This window comes from Eutrigla gurnardus (genome assembly GCF_963514095.1).
Source record: "Eutrigla gurnardus genome assembly, chromosome: 4".
Taxonomy (NCBI): domain Eukaryota; kingdom Metazoa; phylum Chordata; class Actinopteri; order Perciformes; family Triglidae; genus Eutrigla; species Eutrigla gurnardus.
In genome coordinates, this window is record NC_139918.1 from 13,196,481 (window position 1) to 13,219,262 (window position 22,782).

Sequence of the window (22,782 nt, forward strand, 5' to 3'; positions counted from 1 at the left end):
TTTATTCTTGAGGGGGATGTCTGCACCGCCACAAATGTTCTAATATACCCAAAAACTCATGTGAAAAACTCATGCAGAGACAGTTAAAAACCCTGCGAGCCGCAGTTGAACTGGCGACAAGAAAAATATTCATTTGATAAATTATCTCAGTGCATAACACCACGACTCGCCATTGGCACGGCCGACCTATTAATGCAATTGAACAGTCAAGCTGGGAAAAGCACTGTGATTGTGTGTGTGTGTGTGTGTGTGTGTGTGTGTGTGTGTGTGTGTGTGTGTGTGTGTGTGTTTGTTTGCGTTATTGAGGTCAAAAGTAAAACAGTAAGTGGATTAATCACTGTCACCTTGGCGGGGCGATTTGGATGCTAAGTACAGTCCTCAGCCATAGATCTTTTGTTAGAGCAGCTTGGAAGGACCAAACACACTAAACTTATGACAAATAGGAGTCATACATTAACTGTAATTTTATGCAGTGTCAAGTTAAGAGAAACAACCACGTTTTTCTTTTTTTTTTCTTTTTTTAAGCTTGGTGAGCAAATTGCTCATAGATCTTTGCAGCTGTTAAAGAGAGACGTTGATTTTCTTGCAGCTCAGCACAATTTTGTGGCTTTTGTTTTTCTTTTCAAGGAGGGAAAATTTTTTTTCAGCTGACACACATTTTTTCAGACTTAACAATTTGTATATCCATCAGGGCAATGGTATTTGAAACAGGTCAACATGGAAGTTTAGAGGAAGGATTGTATTGGTTTTGTTGGCTTATATCGTGAAATAATTCCGAAATCTGAATACCTGTTCATATTTAATTTCTGCAGGCCAAAACATTACAAATCATGTTGGATTGTCAAACTTAATATTTAAGTGTATCGCAGTTCAGAGTCTCAGTTGCTATGTGTCTTTTAGTATTGACTCACACTGTATGTCTCAAAGGGGTAGTTGAACAATTTGGGGAACATGCTTATTTGTTCTTTTTCCAACAGTGAGATGATGGAAATCAATCTCATGCCTGTGTGTTTAGACAGGTTATTATTTGCAAGCTTGACTTTATCCTCAGTGAAAAAAAATAGTGTCTTTAGTTTCATATGTACTACAGTAGACCTGTAACAATTTGTGATGTTCAGGATAAATTGAATTTCTTGATGAATAATAATCGATCCATCCACCCAATGCTGAGCAGATGTATTGATTTTGTCTTTGTACAGGAATGATGATACCTCACTGTGACAAGAAACCACCAAGCGATACAGTACATTGCTGTTGTACCCCAATATACAGTATATCCCTTTAACATCTTTCTGCACAATGAGAAGACAATGACTCAATTGATTTTTTCTGGGGTGGTTTGTAAGAAAAGATGCTTAAAGAGCCTGAAATAATAATATAAGAGGTAAGTAAGTCAGCTGACTAAATATACAGTATATTCATTTTATTTTAGCTTTTGCATTGAACAAAGAACGCTATCGTTTCCTCCTGCATCCTCTTTTTATGCTAAGCTAGGCTAATGTCCTGAGTCTTTTCCAACATAGTTGAATGAAACTGATTTTATTTGGTAATTTTTGGAATTAAAGCAAAATCAAAGTATATGTTGCAAAAGGAAGCATTATTTAAATTATCTTAAAATATAAAATATTGCTTGGAATTCCAGATTTTTGTTGTCGATCTGTGTCTTTTATGCCATTGGCTTCTTGAAATCTACTGAAACCATTTTCTTTAAACTGAGTAAAGCCTTAGATTTCCATAACATCAACACGTTAGGTATCAGAGACATGAACAGAATGGTAGCTTGACACTAGCATGTGGAGGAGCATGCTGGTTGAACTTCTTTTCTGTGTTTTATCGGCTATGAACTTTTATATTGGCATTTACAAACAAAAATGTACACTTGAAGTGTGTGCAGAATGCAGCCTGGTAGCCTACCATACAAAGGAATTAAAGCCAATAACACAGACATCATGATGAAGAAACACTATTCTCTTTTATACTCTAAATGCCGGTTTCTCCTTTCTGTAAATATTCTTAAATCTTCTCAAATTTCTCAATTTGCTCTGGCCATCTACGTAGTTAGACAATGTTAGATGAGGACAGACAGACTTGCCTCACTGAACTCTGGCGAAAGCTTTCTCTGATGGTGTGATGTTATAAGGTTGGTGCCCCTCACCAACCTTATAACCCTCACAGATGCGTCAAGCATAAATCATCCTTAATCCTCCTGGAATTCTCTTCTGTTCTGCATGACAGCAGCAAACAGGTTCTGTCAAAAAGAGCTGCAAGCATCATAGCAACCGTCTTTGGACACATACAGTCATATCAGTGATACATTCAGAACTGTACTGTATTGTTGTTTTTATGTTATGACATTTTAGTGTTTTACAGATATTTGGGGGTATCAGGACACAGCTTGAAACCAAGGCAATCCTCGACAAACTGGGACATTTGGTCACCGTAGTGTCCCTCATTTTCACCATTATCCTTTATTATGTAACCATACCAAAATCTGGAACCAACTGGATTAACTTGCCTGAAGTGAACCATTTTGTTTATGGTAAAACTAGTATTTCAAAGTAATACTATTGTGTTTCATGATCTGCTGTCTGTCTGTCTGTCTGTCTGTCTGTCTGTCTGTCTGAAAGTGGGTCAAGTGGAGCCTGCTGGGGAGGCGTCCAGCAGGTCTCCAGATGCAAGGAAAGGGAGGGGGTTGTTGCCTTAGGCTTTCTCCTTACAGGCCTGAGTAGCCATGTAGCCTGTAACCCCAATGAAAACCATGTGTGGCCCTATGGAGAAGGTTCACTCCTGAAACCAGATGTGCACCGGCTAAGGTGTCACCCACTTTGTGATCTATTTCCCTGTCTGACCGACTCACAGCCAAGTATCAGCTCAGTTCCCTCTCACTTGGTCTATCTCAGTGTCGGTCTGTCTCTGTCTGCACTTCTGATGTGACAAATACACTGATTAATGAAGGTCATGTGATGCTTTTAACAGCTAAATATCTATTTTCATATCAACATTATTTTGAATATTGATATGACCCAACATGAACAATCCCTGGGGCAAGCAACATAATGCAAATTTGTTTGTGTTTTAAAAAAAAGATCTGGCTAGTTTGACATAAACAGAAACAAAATGTGGGCACTGCTACTTTTTGAGATAATGACAAGGAAAACTAAAAACAGGACCTTGGCTGACAGGCACATATGTTGTGGAATATATAAAACAATAAGGACACCGGAGGTTACCGCTTTAAATTTGTTTCAGTCTCAGTTGCATGAAGCAAAAAGTAAAGGTCAGGAGGAGAGATTTCAACAGTGTACTTAAGGGAATGAGGTTAACTATAATAGGAGGTTAGTTCTGATAAAAGTCAAACACACAAACGATACTACAGATCTGTAACGACCTGTAGCTGACTGGTAACTGATCTTCAAAAGGAATATCCAGCAGCAAAGCATGAATAATTGTTACTGTGTGGGTCTGGGTCATTAGTCCTGTAATTTGACTATGTGATGGATATGGAGTGTGTTTATTACCGAGTGCCGCTACAAGCCTGGAAATGTTATGTAACTTTTGGGCCAAGCAACCCTCTCTTTTCCTCTATCTTTGGGTTTATTCAATATCCATTCCGACTGTCTCAATTCATTACCTCCCAAGTCCCATAAACCTTTAAATCACACTCATAAACCCTACAGTCAATCAGCGTAGGAAGTTACTTTTGAGGGCTCAGACTGCTGTTTATCGTCATGAACTGATCAGTGATGTCACAGCAGGTGGTTTCCATTATCTGTCAAAGCACAGCATCTGCAGTGACTTCATTGGTTTGGGTGTTTGTAGAGTTGCAACATGATTTAAAGTTTAAAACAAAAGAAAAAAAGATTTGATACAATTTTTCATCAGCTCCAATTTTAAATGGTTGTTTTTAAAAATGTCTCCATCTTTGAATTTACTGCCTGTCAATCCAGGTTCAAGGTTTAAGGCTATCTTTATTGTCACACTAGGGGAGACTTGTTTTGCAGCCAGGGTTCACATAAAGACAGAATACGAAGAGACATCATCAATGACGCATCAACACAATAAATCACAGAGCTAGAGCAGGGAAATGGAAAGTACACATGAATACAGCCAGATGTCTATTTTCTAATATTACATCAGTAGAACTTCACATCACCAGTCTATGTATGTATGGAGTTGGCGTAGGTCTCAGTAACTGCGTAGCTACATGGATGATGCTGCTCTTCACCACTGAAGTTGCGTTGCAGAGCTCCTCCACCACACCAGACAAACTCAGCAACAGAGGAGGCTGGTAAACATCACGTTGTTGGGGAAAGCAGCAGAAAGTGAAAGTTCAAGCAGACAATTCACTGTTTGTCCATAGCCCTCTTCTGGTAGCAGCATGGATTCTTTTCAGCACTTCCAGACTTTGAAATCTGAGCAGCCAGAGAGTCTAGACCAAGTTCTATCTGTAGAAATCTAATTGGATTCACATTTCAAACTATTGCAAATTGCGAAAGTCTGAAAATGTGTCTTTTTTGCTGTTCAGACGTTCTAAAATCATTTTGATTTGCCAAAAATCAAATTTGGCATGGCAGTCTGAGCAAGGGCGTATTTATTGAGTTGTATTATATCCTTTAATGAGATGAATAGATTAAAAGTAAAAAGTACTTTGGTAAAATAGGGGTTTTAGTTTCTGAATCCTTATATTGTAAGGTTATTTCCAACAAGGCTAAACCTAACTACAAGGGATTGATGAGGGATTAAAAAGGATTAGAAGTGAGAAAGAAAATCTGATACTGGATTCAGATTTGGAACTCCAGCCCTTGTTATATCCCATTCATAGCCACGGGGAGTAGCAAAACAAAACATTGAGATTCATGCTGAGTTATGCATTGCATCAGGGTATAGTGGGCTCTTTGCAACGCATTGTTCTCCAACTAAGTTATTTCAACATAACAATAGATAACATAATCAGATTTTCTGCTTTGAGAAGCCACAACCAGACAATTACAGAACTCTCATGCCTATTTCCCCTCTCCCATAGGTTCCAACTTCTGCTTTCCCTGTGTTTTCCCCTCCGCCCAATTGCACAGGCAGATTGCTCTCCTCTCTAAGCTCTTCCCCAAAGACCCCAGGCATAAATTGAGTGGAAATTTTCTCTTAGAGAGCAGGGTGATGTGGTTCAGGTGAGCGTGTATGTGTGTGCCTTTGTGTGTAAATGCACTGTTACATAATACTCCTCTAGCAGGTTTGAACAGTGCAGAGATGAACTCCTCTCAAATGTGACACCTTTTGGCTGAGTCCCAATCAATCTCTCTCTCTCTCTCTCTCTCTCTCTCTCTCTCTCTCTCTCTCTCTCTCTCTCTCTCTCTCTCTCTCTCTCTCTCTCACACACACACACACACACACACCTTTGCACCTCCCTCTTTGGCCCACAAATCCCAAACACCACTTCCATCATGCCAGCGTTTAGGCACTCCATACCTCCATCAACTCCTCTTGGGAAAGATAATTAAATAAAATAAATAAATCATTTAAGATTTCCAGTGACACAGAAAAACACAGAAAAACATGAGGAGCAAACTAATCTTACATTTTTATTCACGTAAAATTTTCAAAATATTTGTTATAATGCAAACTATCAAGACGCTAAGCAAGACGCTTACATTTTTGAAGGCAAAGAAAAAAGATCTGAGAAAGATATAAAAAGTAAACACAGAAAACTAAATAAACTAATAATGACATACACTTACAAATACACTTGCAGGAACGCATGAGCTCCAAGGTCTGGTTCTTTAAACTTTTTTCCATCATTATTTTCAAAAGTTTCAGCTTGCCTCTTTTTTAAATGTTTTTTTATTTGTTTCCTCATTACTGTGATTTGCCCCAAATAAATGCTATACTAGCTGGCCAAAATTTCATTATGCATTGTGTACTTCTGGTCCGGAGCTGTTTTTCAAGATTTGGGCCAGACCACTTTGGTACCATTTGGGGTAAATCTGCAGCATACAATCATGTTTTATACATGTGTATATTGTGCCAACATTGTGGCAACAGTTTTGAGTAAGCCTTCTTCTTTTTCAACATAATAAGCCTATAGAAATGCCTTTCCCAGTTTGACGTGACCTCAATCCCATCCAAAACCTTTGGCATGAAATGAAACATTGACAGTGATCCAGGTTTAATCAGCTATCATCACTGTCAGACATAATCATTTCCTTGTGCATCACAGTGTCCTGGAGATAATGTTCCGACTCAGTCGACATTTTTTTCATTTCTGCAACCCCAACCTATGTTGACTGTTGAAGATTCTGAACCAAAAATATGTCTTATAAATAACTTTCAAATGAACCTTGCAGAAACTTACAATGACATGCAGTGAAACATTTGGTTAAGTTTAGGCAACAAAACTCCTTGGTTAAGTTTCAGAAAAAGATCATGGTTGATGTTAAAATATGAATGTGCAATGTGACATTACAACCATAACGATGTAACCAATACCTATACCAATGCAATAGCAGAATTAATGACTATCGCCCTGACCAGACTCTCTTACATAACATTACGTAACAAGCAAAAAGTCAATGTTCATTTTGGTTTCACATGGGACATGAACAGCTGCCTCCTTGACTGGAAGTTTGACAAATCCACTACCTCTCCCAGACACAATAACAGGACTTGTTACACTCGGTATTATATGAGGTAACTTTTAATCACGGCCGCTTGTTGTACTAAGTCACCCACTAAATACAAATACGCCCACATTCAACATATCCGGTGGTAACTGGTATGGTTTGGAGAAATATCCAAAGCCAACATTGTTTTCCTAGTGACTGGGCTGGGCCTTCAAATATGGGCCAATAAAAACAATTGACATCAAACGTAACAAAATGTTGTCAGTAAACAAAATGAAGCATTTTTCAGAATCAGACAGTTTCATAATTTTGTCTGGCGAAAGGGTTGCTTTGTGGTTGAATGGGAACATATACCTGCTGAAAGGGTCAGAAAATATCATGGAATGCCTTCCTTCAAGAGTGAAAGATAGCGGCAAATTAAAACAAATGGTTTTGGAATGAGGTGTTCCCACAATCACATATGGATGTAATGTTTGGTTCCAACAACATAGAAAACTATCCCCAAGAGATAACAGTCTTTGCTGCACAGCAATGTCAATGTTTAATTGATGGTTTGGTTGCCAACTGCTGACTTCAACACAGCAAACAAATATATTAATCTTATGTTGGAATGTTTCCAATACTTACCTAAAAATGGGGTGAAAGCTTGGTAATTAGCATTCTGAATTCAATAAATCAGCAGTCTTTGTATAACTGCTGCCAAGTGTTCTGTCGTGGAATGTAAACCATGCAAAAGACAGTTGTATTTTTTTCTAGGATGTGACTGGAGGCAGGGGGTTGCTTCATAGCACATTTCTCAACAGTGGTAGCATATTCTTTTATCCCTGGAATTTGCTTCTGTTGCATAATATCTCAAACGAAAACACAATTTGCCTTGCAGAGCGAATATGGAAAACACATGGCGCGGTTGAAAGCCACTGTAGCTGCTCCTGTTTGTTTTGGTCACATCCTCAGTGAGGGATGCACAGATGGGACTCGATGTTCGGAATAACTGGCGTCTGCAGCTGCTGGGAATTGACATGCAGCAGAGTGAAAAGTAGAAAGGGGCATTGTCAGAAATGGTCTCAGCTGAGGAGCTGGTGGGGAAGAATGCCACAGCCAAGCTGTCTGCTAACAAGACATAGAGATTTATCCAAAAATATTCATGGCTGTTAATGGACAGATTGGCCGTTGAAAGAGTTTGAACTTAGAAGGAAGTCGTTGTGCCTTCTGAGTTCATGAGAGAGCGTCAACAGGCCTTGGACATTTTTGTTTGCCAGGGAAGTAAAACAAGTCTCCAGTGGTTTTGAAAAGAAGTGTAGAGCAATCAAGGCTAACTATCCACCTCTTTTTTTTTCATGCTGACAGAAATGTGTCCATAACACCTTCTTGAAAATGGTTGAGTATGGACTGTTTGGTCAATTTGAATCTTCTTTGCTTATTCTTTAGAAATGTGTTTGCAGTTCCACTATTCAATGGAAGAACATTTATTTACTGTATTTAATGTATATTTGACATTGAGAGCTTTCAATTTTAAACACACAAAAAAAACATTTCCATTGGTTTCAATTTAAAAATGGTGTGGTTTTGAATCAAACTGAAATATTCTCCTTGAACCGACACCTTACCGTGGTGGAGGGGTTTGAGCACCTGAATGATCCTAGGAGCTATGTTGTCCGGGGCTTAATGCCCCTGGTAGGGTCTCCCAAGGCAAACAGGTCCTAGGTGACAGGTCAGACTAAGAGCGGTTCCAAAGCCCTTAATGAAAAAAGAAAAATCAAGGAAGTTCACGTCGCCCGGATTGGCGTTACCGGGGCCCCACCCTGGAGCCAGGCCCGGGGTTGGGGCTCGCAGGCGAGCGCCTGGTGGCCGGGTCTGTGCCCACGGGACCCGGCCGGGCACAGCCCGAAAGAGCGACGTGGGCCCGCCCTCCTGTAGGCCCACCACCCGCAGGAGGGTTCAGAAGGGGCCGGTGCGGTGGGATTTGGGTGGCTGTCCTGGGCGGGTGCCCCGGCGACCCAATCCCCGGACGGTGACTCTAGCCATGGGGACATGGAATGTCACCTCACTGGGGGGGAAAGAGCCTGAGCTAGTGCGGGAGGTAGAGCGCTACCGGCTACAGGTAGTCGGGCTCACCTCCACGCACAGTCTGGGCTCTGGAACCCAACTCCTTGAGAGAGGCTGGACTCTCTTCTACTCTGGAGTTGCCCGCGGTGAAAGGCGCCGAGCTGGTGTGGGCTTGCTTATAGCCCCCCAGCTCGGCCGCCATGTGTTGGAGTTTTCCCCGGTGAACGAGAGGGTCGTCTCCCTGCGCCTTCGGGTCGGGGATAGGTCTCTCACTGTTGTTTCGGCCTACGGGCCAAACGGCAGTGCAGAGTACCCGGCCTTCTTGGAGTCCTTGGGAGGGGTACTTGAGAGTGCTCCAACCGGGGACTCCATTGTTTTACTGGGGGACTTCAACGCTCACGTGGGCAACGACGGTGTTACCTGGAGGGGCGTGATTGGGAGGAACGGCCTCCCCGATCAGAACCCGAGTGGGGTTCTGTTATTGGACTTCTGTGCTGGACACGGTTTGTCCATAATGAACACCATGTTCAAACATAAGGGTGTCCATCAGTGCACATGGCACCAGGACACCCTAGGCCGGAGGTCAATGATCGACTTCGTGGTTGTGTCATCTGACCTCCGGCCGTATGTTTTGGACACTCGGGTGAAGAGAGGGGCTGAGCTGTCAACTGATCACCACCTGGTGGTGAGTTGGATCCGCTGGCAGGGGAGGAAGCTGGACAGACTTGGCAGACCTAAACGCGTTGTGAGGGTCTGCTGGGAACGTCTGGTGGAAACCTCTGTCAGGGAGGTCTTCAACTCCCACCTCCGGGAGAGCTTTGACCAGATCACGAGGGAGGCTGGGGACATTGAGTCCGAATGGACCTTGTTCTCTGCTTCCATTGTTGACGCGGCTGTTCGAAGCTGTGGCCGTAAGGTCTCCGGTGCCTGTCGTGGCGGCAATCCCCGAACCCGGTGGTGGACACCGGAAGTAAGGGATGCTGTCAAGCTGAAGAAGGAGTTAAATGTGCTTTACAAATAAATTGATTTGATTTGATTTGATATGAATTTGGAGACAAATAATTCTGCCTTTATTGAAATGTCCTGTATACTTTTTTTCTCCAAAACTCCACTTTGTCTACATTCTAAAACAAATTGTATCATAAAACGCAGTTTAAACTGTCTTTCTCTGTGCATCCAAACTCAAAATAAAGATAAAATATTTGAAAGATTGACTGTTCTGACTGTCTGACCTGATGACCTCCAACACGGACACACAGCACTCACTCTTTGAATTGCCAGCTTCAAACTCGATCCTCGTCTGTTGAGGTGTGAATTATGTGGCACAGCACCACCCACCGCCCTTCCCCTCCCTCCCTTATCCATGCAGCGGCGGCACGGGGCTGCCTCCGACCAGATGTTGGCCAGCCCTAACACTGGAAGTCAAAGGTCATGGGCTGATAGTGGGGGTCGGGGAGGGTTTTGATGTTGGGGAAGAACATAACGGACGTTGGACCAGACCATGTAGCACTTCTTCAGCTGGAGATAAACAGACCGCGCCCTCCTCCGACCTTGTGTGGTTTGAATTAGGGCCGCCATGATGGGAGGTCCGCTAATTGAATTCTGACACCGCTAATAAATAACAGGTGATCAATATTTTAGGAGGTTATTCGTTCACTGGTAACATTCCATTGATTGTGTTTACCATTTCTGGTTCTTTATTTTTTATGGCATTATCTTTGATATCTTTCCAGATATTAGCTATTAACCTGGTTAAGATAATATTACCACAATTTATTATCACTTAAAAATGATGCATCCATGAAGATGGTTATGGTTAACTACCATATCATTCGGAACCCTAACATTCCTCAAACTCATTTTAAGATATTAGATCAGGGGCATGCATTCATCCAGACTGAAAAATAAATAAATAAATAAATAGCCATCATTGTTTCGACCTGCTCAAGGTCACTGCGGTGGACAAGAAGGGCAAAAGCTGCCAGAAGACAAGAAGCAGATCGTTTAACAGTGAGCTATTGAAATGTTATTGTCTCAACTGTCCACCGGTTGTTTGACTCAATCCTATTGCTCTCAGCTGAAAGTCCATTGGCCTCTACAGAGGACTATATATGTACACTGTTTTGTAAACAGGTTACAAATTGTATAATTGTCATTAAATATTGCCACTTGGGCAAAAGTCCTCATTTAACGTAACGTTGGTTTTTGGCAACAAAACCACTAAGGCAGGTTTAGGAAAAACATCGATGTTGGGCCAAAAACAAGTATGTACACTAAGTAAAATATGTCACAAACATCACTGTAACTTCAACAACCCTTTGGAACACAAACACCAGTCTCCTGCTTGAAAGTCCTGTGTTTGTTTGACCCAGTGGCGCCGCCAGCCGGAATCCTGTACGCACTTGTGCATACTTTTTTTGAAGGTGAAAAAAAAATTGATGATTGGAAGGCCGGATTGGAAGATTCAGCGGGCTAGATATTTAAATTATGCAAATCAGCGGGTGACACCAAACAACGTCTCCCCAAGCAAGTCAGAGCTTTTCTTTCTCCCACACAGTGACCTGGAGAGACGCAGCCGCATTTGAGAGGACGATCGCGCGTGTGTGCGCAATTGCGCATAGCGTGTGTTGGCCCCTCTCCACTACACAATACAGCTCGGCTCTAGTCTCGTCACCTCTCTGCTGCTGAGCACTGTGGGCCGAGCCGATGCATCTCCCCGGGCCGGGAGAGTAATCATACCGTACTGTGCGTGTGTGTCCAAGCGTGTGTGTGCGTGCGCTTGTGTTTAGGGTGAGGATTGAAGGCACAAAAAAATATTTGCACCGAGGCCTATCACCATGATATACGCTACTGATTTCACTGATACTGAAAACATTAGATTTTGTCTAAAAAAGTATTTTTCCATTTGTTGTTGTATTTGCCGTTTCTGTGCGTACATTGAAATTGAATCCAGGCGGCGCCACTGGTTTGACCCATCCACCTCTCTGCATGCCCTGCCCACCATAAGTCGTCTCTCACACTGTTTTAGGTCATTCGCTCTGAGCTTTAGATGACACATGGATCGGTTACTTCGTGTGTCCACCACAACATACCAAACTAATTCAATTTCCATTGGCATTGTTTGAGTGATGCTGACACCTCATTTACGTATCAACACCACACATGTTTTAACAGGTCGCGGTCATTTCCAATATTTATTTATGTGAGGTTAAGATATCAGGTTTAAGAGCCACAGATTTGTTAGTAGGATCAATTTATTGTTCGTTTTTCTCATTGTGGAGTTCGTGGAGAAAAATAATGGAATATAAAATGTACAATGTACCCTTTAAATGTAGATGCTATCCCGAACAATATATCACTTTCTGTGAAGCACCTCAGAAGAATGTACTTCTTGATCACGGTTATCAAATGGAGATAAACCTGGTTGTCATTCTTGCTGAGAGTCTTGTTGTTGTTAGAGGAGGGAGGCCGGGAGACTCCGGGCCAAAAAAGAAATCAGGATGGTTTTCACTCCCCAGGAAATCTTCTTGATCTAATTTTCTTCTCGTACGACTCTGAGAGCTTTACTCTGACTCTCTTGTCGCTCAGAGCCTGCAGATGTTACTGGATGCCATGTGTGAGTGTGTATATCTTTGTTCATGCTTTTAAAAATAATGTCAGCGTGTATGTATACAGTATACTTCACTGTGTAAGTGTCTGTTTTTATGTCTGGATGTGGGCTACTGCATATATTTTTGTATACATACACAGTATATGTTACTAAATATACTTATACTGCTGCGAGCGACACATAAAAACCAAGCGGGTCTGAACTACGCAGAATTTATTTGCAATATATTTTGTCATTTACACCAGATAACACCCCATAAACTCTCACGGGGGCGGCCCATCCTTCTGCAGTCGTCATAATCAAAAGGCAGCGCCCGCTCCATCCATCTCAGTGCTCCCTTCAAGCTAACAACATTACTATTCATCATCAGTATTCACACCTGTCCAAATCCATAACCTCATTGCCTTGAGGGAGAAAAGAAAGGAAGAAAAAAATAAGAAGTCAGCGGCATCTTGCAGAGAAGGGACACATCCAATTCCCCTCTTCCTGCGTTTCATATGCATTTGTCATACATCAACCAGACAAGTCAACTCCCTCCTCTCCTCGCATGCAGCTCCTCTCTGACCCGGCCAGCTTTGTCCTGACTCATAAAGAGAGCTAAATGAAACCCACCCCCAGCCCCCCCTCCTCCCCTCTCTGTCGCACTTGTCTCTCCACGAACGAAACTCATTTCCTCTGCACAGTGTATGAGCGGAGAAAAATATACACAACATCGAGGTCAGGAGGGCCCGCCCGCCCCCCACCACTCTCCGATCGGCTCAGACAAATAGTGAACATTTCTCAAGGAATTCCCGGAATGTGGGAGTGTACCTGCAGATGTTAGAGAGCTGTCACCCCCCCTCATCTCACTCCCAAACCCCCCCATCCCCTGCACCCATCCCATGTTTCCCATTTGCTGTCACGTTGCGAATGCACAAACAGATGCGGGAACGAGCACAAGCACAAAGGCACTCGAGCAGCCGCGCATGTACACACAAACACACTATAACAAACAAGGTCACCGGTCACCAGTCAGGGGCAGACTCCCTCTCTCTCTTTGTGTGTGTATGTGACACACACGCAGGTAAACCCATTTCCCTCTGTGCCGTGTAACTGTTGTTTATACAGACAAAAACAGACACACGTGCAAACACACCTGCGTCAAACTCAGAAATTCTCTCCGCATACCCCCCACCACCCCCACCCCCACCCTCAGAAACAGAGACAGTTGCAAATCTCTACAGTATGTGCATACACACACCCACACATGCTGACACACGCACACACAAATATATACCCCCTCCCTTCTCGCAATTGCTGACACAAGTGTACACACACACACACACACACGCACGCACACACACACACACACACACAAACATGCACAGTACTTGGGCATCCCAGGGCCTGGACCCTCTGTTTTTCCATTACGGAGGTTGGCGGCAGAACAGTTCAGCAATACCAGAAACATTGCAGCGGTGGGAGATGAAGCTGATGGGCCGAGCTCATAAAAACTGGATCCACAAACTCACCAGAACACTGGGTGATCAGACACACACACACACACACAGAATGAAAGGTAGGCACTATGCGTTGCACACGTCTCTGAAAAATAGAAAAAAAAAGATAACAGAATTCATGCATCCAGTATTTCATTGTTGCTTCCACCTAAAATCTTACACTGTGTCTATTCTGATCCCCCAGTTGCAGTGAAGACCTACTAAACTGAGACCAAGTCATGACTAAGACCAGTGCATATGACCAAAACTTTGAGGGGCTAAGACCAAGGCAGGGCGAGACAGAATGAAGCCCCAGACCAGACCAGTATGATTCCCAAACTGTATGAAACACTAACGATAAAGTGGAACATGCAGACTCCTCAAACTGATCTGAAAGATCCACCTTCCAATAAAAACCACCCACAGAAAACAAATGAAGATTCCACTCCCTTCACCTCTTTTATTGCCATATATACTGTATAATGTGTATATGTCTAAAAAACTACAAAACCTTTTTCCAATCAAGAACACTGATTGTGTCAGTTGTTGTTGCTTTGGATCTGAGCCCTAAATCCTCTCCACACTTCTGATTGTAGAAAAGTTGCTTTCCATGGCAGTTGTTACAGATTACATACTACAAAAAAAAACTGAGTGTAACTTAAAAAACTGCACCAACTTATTTCGTAGTTTGATGTGCATCTGGATTCTCAAATGTATACCCATCATCAAACAGGTTCCATTCCTCATTCATGATCCTGTAAATTCCACAAGCTTGTGCAGCATTCAGTTTAACTGCATGAAAGCATTTTTATTATAAGAGGACTCTCAGTTGTGTTTCAGGCTGCTTGATTCGTGTGTTTGTGAGGTTTTCAGTATTGCACAGCATATGAAGATTTTCCTTATTCCATTTATTAGAGACTGAAATAGCATTTGAAGCATGTTAGTTTACAGGCAATTATTTTGATAATTTCATGTTTTAAATTTAAACAGGCATGCAAGAGTGAGCAACATTTTCAAGAGGATTTAATGAAGAGAACACAAATGGATGATGTTGACAAATTGTTTCAATTGTCTACTCTGGAGATTTGAATTGTTTACTATGTAAACAAATCTTCCATGGCACACAACCAACTGCCAGGTTACAAGTTTTTTTGTTTTTGGTTTCAATCAATTCTTAATAATCAGAATTGAGTTTAACAGTTAGCCAGTTACTTCAAACCCAGAACACAGCAGGGCAGCCATTGTGAAACAAAACAAAAAACAATCTCAGAAGTGATTTAAGTGATGACATAACCTGTTCAGACACTTTTGATTGGCTACTGCTAAAGCCTCCCTAAAAGCATACGATTTATAGAAGGAGGGCTGGGATCCAGCAGGCCGGCTGTCTCTTTAATCCCCTCTCCCAGTTTGGTGGTGGACCGAGCCAGAAACAGAAAGTACCTCAGCAGAGAGTAAAGGAAACAAATAACATGAGACTGCATTCATACACTGCAGGCAAGGAAGCCCATTTCTACACACATTTGTTACCTGAGATGTGGACTCGGTTACACTAACTGGTCAACAGTCATGGTCTCCAGAGGATTTATTTTAATGACTTTGGACCTGAATTTTCCTCTTATGCCACCTGCAAGTTTACTTTTTTTTTGGTTTTGATTGAAGTGTCACAACACAGCCTTGAAAGATATGCCTGGTCCCCATGGGATCAATTGTAATAACATACAGATATCCCATGAGTTTTCAAATACATCCAGACGTGGTTCTTTTATACATTGGGTGTCTGATTGAAGTTGGCAGATACAGCCTATATGGTTTTGGGTGACACTGGAACATGTGTACAGATGTTCGTGGAAACCATCAGCTAGAATTTGTGTACAATGCCTGTTATCAGTTTGTATGTAATCCACATAATTGTAAACTGGAATTATGACGTACTAAAGAGCAACAATATCCACAGAGAGGAGGTTAAGGTGGATGAAACTTTTACCTGAGAGACTTCTCTTTGAGTCCTGTGGGAAACACAGAAGTCAGTGTTATGTAATTATCGCCACTTCTGTAGATATTTCACCCCAAATGTTGATTTATTTGTAAGGCAAGAAAAGGCAATTTTATTTGTACCTTTCAACAATAAGGAAATTCAAAGTGCTTTATTTGTAACATAACTTCCGTACCTAAAATATGCAGTGGCTTACGCAGACGGACTGATCGCTCGTGTTGCTGGACATTTGTAGGAAACAATCAATCAAAATATCAAAATGACTTATAGTAACATATAACAACTGTATGATACATGTAAACCAAACCTTCAAAACTATAACTTTTATCATGGCAAAAAACATTCTGATATCGCAATTTGTTGTGAGGTTTGAGATGGTGCATGTTAAGCAAACAAAAAACAAACAAATTCTAATGTCATATCCATCCACACAATTGTGAATCGATATTTGCAGTATTTTGTAGAATCAGCGTTATGTCATCTCGTCTACGTATTATTATCCAGGGTTTCAGTGGAGACATTTAGTCCCATGTGTCTGTCTCACAACTTTGCCCATCGAAAGGATGGATTCTTGGAAAACATGAGATATACCTCAGACTGTTTTTGCAATTAATTGGCCAATTTCTGGATTGTGAATATAAGCAGAAATATCAGCTGCATCATCATCAGTCCAGTCCTGCCTCAGATTTGTCTTACTCCTCGTTCACATGCATTTATTTTGAATATACTGTCTCCACAGCACTCTGAATATACGCTGCTCCATATGCAAGTACCATGGCATCCAGCGCTGCCTCCACAGAAAGCTGTCTCCATGGTGATCGCAGGTAATGAGTAAGCGTGCCACAGCACAATCAGCCACTAGCTCATTAGTGCATATTTATAAACCCGACCCAGTGGCAGCACACTGTGTTAAACCGCCCAGGCTGGCAGATCCCCGTCCATGGCAGGAGCTGAAAGGAAGGGTGGACGAGGAAAGATGTGTGAAAGAGTTACCGGCCCAGTCCAGACCGGCGTCCAATAATGAACAGCAGATTGCTGTGGGAACAATGTCATTCCTGTTATTACCTTGCTGGACAAACAGCGGGAGGGGGGCAGTGGGATTCAAAAGCATGGCAGGACATATGTGATTCTACATTGGCCAACCTTCACGCAAACATTAATAACAACTCTTTGATTACACATATGGCAATGCTATATGTTTATGTAACCTAGAAAAAAGTGGTTTAGTCTATATCTGTCCTTTAGTCTCCGAAGACTGAAGCCTTCTCCTCTCTACTAGAAAAAACTAGCGGCAACACGGATCAGTCCATGCTGAGCACAGAAACTTGAAAATTGAGTACTCATGGAAACTAATAGTTAGCGGAATAAAGGACTGATGCTAAACAGTTCATTTCAATTGACTCTTTGCAAAGTCCCGCCCCTCAAACACGGACTAGCCAATCATAGAGAAGCATCGGCCAGCTCCAACAAGGGTCCGACGACTACTCCATGGACTTTCATGCAGCCTGTCATTGTCAGGCTGGTTTTGTGGATTTGGAGCTTGTGATGGTGAAATGCTGTCTAATAATAGTGATTCTTATTACCTGGCGAGGCTGGGAGGAGATTCATTTCTAAAACATTAAAAAAACTGTGGTGCTAATTTAGCAGAGTACATTAGCACATCATTCACTAGCATTAGCACCTATATGCTACACTAGCTACTGAATGTCTACACATCCTGCTTTTGATTTATTTTTCTGTCTCTATCGCCAGCTGATGTGGTTCATTTATACACTGTAGGCTTCAGCTTCTTTCTGAATTAGTTGGACAATCTGAATATCCTTATATACATATAATATATTGTAGATATTGTAGACCCTTTTGTCTGCTTCCCTCTGAAATATTTTTTGCTTCGTCAGGTCCATCAAAACGCTGACAGTGAGCCGGCGTTAGCGTCCAACATCAGAGCAGCCGGCTGCTTAAATTACAAAAGATAATCAATTAAATGTTGTCTTAACTAAGCTGTTTCTATAATGCGTCTACAAAATCTTGAAACCAAGCACACCGTGAAAATTATATAACAGAGGGTATTGTTTGTGGAATCAAATCTCTCATCCCCTGCGCCATAACTTTACGATAATGGAAATTGTCAGAGGTTTGTAAATGGGGATGGCAAAGCAATTTTGTGCCACGTGTCCCCCCCAATCCCAAACCCTCCCCACCTCTAAACAATCAGCCGGGGTAATGAAAGTGATAATGGTAATCTTTACGGCCCACCATGCCAGCCCAAGACACCAGCGACCCCCCGACACTGATTTAATTAGCTTTCCTCTCCTTCTCCTCCTGCCTGTCTTTCATCAGCCTCGGCCCTATAAACTATTAATGGCCTCTTAGGCAATTTAGCTTGATCACTCAAACCAGTCTGCATTCGGCTCGCCTGAAAATGTTTGAAGAGATTAGCAGGAGGGGAAAAATGCTCGCCTGCAAAAAAAAAAAAATCTGAATAAACGACAGTGGAGAAGAGGGGGAAGGTGGGTGTGTGATTAATCAGAACTTTATCATAGTCTAGGCGCCCAGTAAGAGGAGAAGATCGAGGTTATTTTCTAAGGCTCACATGCCATACCAACAATGGAATAGTAGAGATCAGTGGTTCCCAAAGTGGGATCCGGGGACCCCATGGTTCCTCAAGGGGATTCCACAGGTTCCACAATTTTTTCCCCACTATTATTCCATGCATAAGATAAACAATGACTTTTTGGTCAGAGACTTCATACAATTTCTGTATATAACACATCTAAAAAGAAGCAAAAAAGACCAAAGACTGTGGGACAAAAGTTTATCAAATGTTAGTCTGTGGTCTAATTTGCGTCAAGTTCGGGGTCCTTGACTTGAAACAAATAAGGGAACTGGTCTGGTCTAGAGGAACGTTATTTATAATGCTGATATTAATGCAATAGGAACATATAACTCCCAACATTGAAGATATTTCTTTTTGTTTAACTAGAAATTGATATTTTATCAATTTTATGGTTCCGTCCAAACCATAAAACCAAAGCCAAATATCAGAATGACATTTGAGAAGCTGTAAGACCCCCAATCTGAACATAAACATGCTCTTCTTGGATTTTCTGAAACGTTGAAGACTCTGAAAGGTTTTCATCTAAATGCAAGTTCGTCGATGTAGCTAATAAAATGTGTGCTTTATTTAGGGAAAATCATTTAGTGCATTGGACATTAGTGATTAATGTCATTCCACATAAAAAGATCAAGCTTAATATTTACTATGGCCAGAACCATGTGTGAATCAGAAGGTAATTTAGGCAATATATATTAAAGGCCTATAGTTTTTGGACATTGTATTTTTTGTTTCTACCCATTAATCAGCGAAATGTGAGCAGTTCAGGGTTCAGTGTCTTGCTCAAGGAAACCTCAGCAGGGAACCAACGGGAATGTTTAATTTCGTTCCAGGATATTGAGCAGGTCAAAAGTCCACTTTGTTGCTCCATTGAAAACTGTGACCATCTATTCATCATTACGTCATGTTGACCCGTAGGGTACATCCCATGAATGAATGACTGAATGACTCAATCATTCCTATCCTGTGGCTCAGCTTATTACCGTCATCGTCCTCGCTGGGACACACAAACAACCAGAATGAATGGGAACACAGAGAGAGCGGTTGACAAGCTCACCATGATGTAACCGTCAAACATCCACTCAGAGAAAGTTCATGCAGTGTGACTAAAAGATATTGAATAATGTTATATATAATTACTGAAAAAAAATACAAATGGTGAAAGAGGACAAACATGAGGATTCTTAGCATTTCGGTGTTTTGCATCATTGTAAGATATAAATCTCTTTTAGGATGTTGGCACAACAAAATGAGAGGTTGACTGACGGTTACCATGAACCCACATTCCCTTGTCCCTCCGATATGCAACACAGAGACCGTGACAGTGGAGAGGCCTCAGGCGTGAACTATGTAGTGCAACTTTCCTGCTGTTCTTTTTTTTTTTTTATCTCGCAGGATCAATGCTACAACATCAACACATATTTTTCGTAACGGGCTGTTAAACTCTTCAATTGACAAAAGATTCCTTTTTTTTTGTTGCCATCAAGCATTTCTGCCATAGGGCATGCACATACACGCACCCCAGTAATGGATGACCCATGTTCCCAGTAATGGAGTGCGCTTGACTGACTGTTGCAGCAGCGACCATTATATCCATACATTACAGAGCATGTGAGTCATCTGTACGTCAATAGTAGTGATGCCGTGGGAAGTTTCTGTTTTATAAAATGACAATAAAATGTATTTGACAATAAAATGTACAGAGTAATCTTTTCACAGTATTTCAAAGCCTGGAATGAATACAATCCCTTCAACACATAAAACTTTAAGTAAATCACGTAATTTTGCCAGTGATCGACTACTTCCCTCCTCTAACTCGGCTCTGCCTCCCCAAGAAATTCATCCTGACTGTTTTTTTCGTCATCACCTGAGGCAGTTTCCAGTAATTCAATCAATACCATCAATTTCAATGTTTACCCGTCTGCGTTCAGCTCTGGTTTCAGTCCAATATGTCCAAAATGAGACCAATATGTCCATTTGTTGTTGAGTTAACATTTATGGATGCCACATTCGATTTTTCACTATGTTTGGCCTTTTTCTACTCTCAAGTAAAGAGCGACCTCGAGATGCACAACCTCATGCACCTTTGGCAAACTTCACAAAGTTGGACCTCGGTATTAAAGCTGATATTAGACATTTTAAAGTATATGAAGGGGAATCTAGTCCAGTGACATCACACTTTCATATCATTACAGATTTGTCCTCGTAAAAAAAATCGGAAGCATGAGCAGTTGCAACCTATTCACAATCAAACATAATATATGATAGTACATGTACATATAAAAACAATCTGACAGCCTTTGACTGTGTTTAAGAGCCCTTGCTCACAGCATGCACGAACATAGTAATGGGCTAGTTTTGTATCTATTAACATGGTGACCTCCACAGAGCAAAGTGCCTGGGGATATTAACAGCAGGCCATTTGACAATAATGGGACCTTTAATCTGAGCCAGAGCGAAACACATGAATGACATTTCCCAGTCAGTGTTCCCATTCACTCACAGCGGGGGACCAATCACAGCCAGGCAGAGTTCAATTAGATAGAAATGAAGCACATCTGTTGAGGGTGAGGGGTTTTTACATTAACAGCATAACATGAGAAATTGACCCATTTCATTCACCTTTGGTTGGTGTGTTGAAGCAACAGATTACACTTAACAGTGGCCTTAAACGTTAGAGGAAATTATATGGCTGGTGAACAAGCGTTTGTGCTGATGTTTCATTTGAGAAGGTCATCTCTCCTTTGCTTTGACACGTAGATGTGTTTTGGCCTTTTTGACGAAGAAAAAACAAAACTGGCTGAAACACTATGCTAATTTATTGTTAACTTAGTAAGTTTATTTGTGGCTGACAAGCAAGAAGCACTAATGCATGAAGCATCAAATCTGTACAAAAAACTAAGACAGAAACTTTTGAAATACCAACTTGAACTTTCGCTACCAGCGCAAACAACAAACACAGGACTTTCAACCAGGAGACCAGTTTCCAAGTGTTGAAGAGGTATTATGGAGTCGATGTGAGTGACGTGTTTTCTGTAATTATGTTACATTGTTACATACTTATTTTAAGACGTCTGATAACCACTAACGTGGTTAACATACAGAACAAAACAAAACAAAACACTACAAATCGACATAGTTCATTTTAGGCAACAAAACTACTTTAGTTCCCGACACAAACAGTAGTCTCCTGAGTGAAAACCAACACCGCGACCTCCATGGACTCTACCCCAGCAATAAAAATAACACGTGTGAAGTAGATCAGATGAATGGTTCTTGAGATGTGGACATACCTCCAGACAGCCATTCCTGGCTTTACAAGTATGTAACCATATCATATGGGCTTATTTTACTTCACCAACAAATCTTGTGACATATTACTCTATAAGCATCTTAAAGAAATAGAAACAGAGCCTGCAAACATGCACAGGGATTTAAAATAACTTGTTACATCAGACTAAGCAGAGCAAATGTACAGAATGTGATGGTCATGCGGGTTCTAACACACGCTTTATGACGCACCACACAATGATGCGCTGCTTCCAGATACAGAGTTTGCATGATAAAATGAGGCAAAGTGCGGCATCCACGATCACATGATGTTATCATACCAAACCACTTGATCTTATGATACATTCCCCGGCTTGCTTGTTGGAAACAGATGCTGCTGTGTGTGTGCTGTGCTGTATGAAGGTCATTTGCATGGTGGAACTCTGCTCTCTGATTGACAGGCTGCTGAATTTTACGATCGCCGTCCTAAAATACATTGAATCCACAGTAGAATATAACTATAATGTATTTTCACTCTGTTAGCAAATTGTGGGCCAGATAATTATAAATGCTACAATGTATTTGGCTTTTACATGTCAAAGCAAGCTGTTTGGGACTAGTCACTGGAAAAACTGGCATGAACTATGTCAAACAACTCTAGCTTATATATTTTTTCTCATTGAGTCCAACACACTGATATCAACTGTTTTCTATTTCTAGTGTCAGGCTGTTCCTAGGCGGTGTGATGGCAGAATAATGGCAGTTAGTTTCAGTATCTCAAAATCAAAGAACAAGTGCAAGTTCTTTTCAACAGCTGCAATTTTGCAGTGATGTTCAAATGTCACAAGAAATCCACTGGAGCAGAAGTACACACCAGAAAAAGAAATGGTGTTAAGCTTCAAGACATTTTTAATTTCTAACTTAAAAAGAAGAAGAAGAAACTCAGTTTTTGTGACGGCTTGTTTTAAATTGCATGTAATTATTTCTGGAGGCTGGGAATATTAATGATAAATACACAAGGCAGGTTGAGGCTACAACAAAAAAGGTGATCTTACAGAGCTTAATCTTAAAATAAATGTACCAATAACCCAAACACATCCTTATTGAATGGTCAAAGCAATACCTGAAAGAGCAAACTCTTTCCTAATGGATCATAC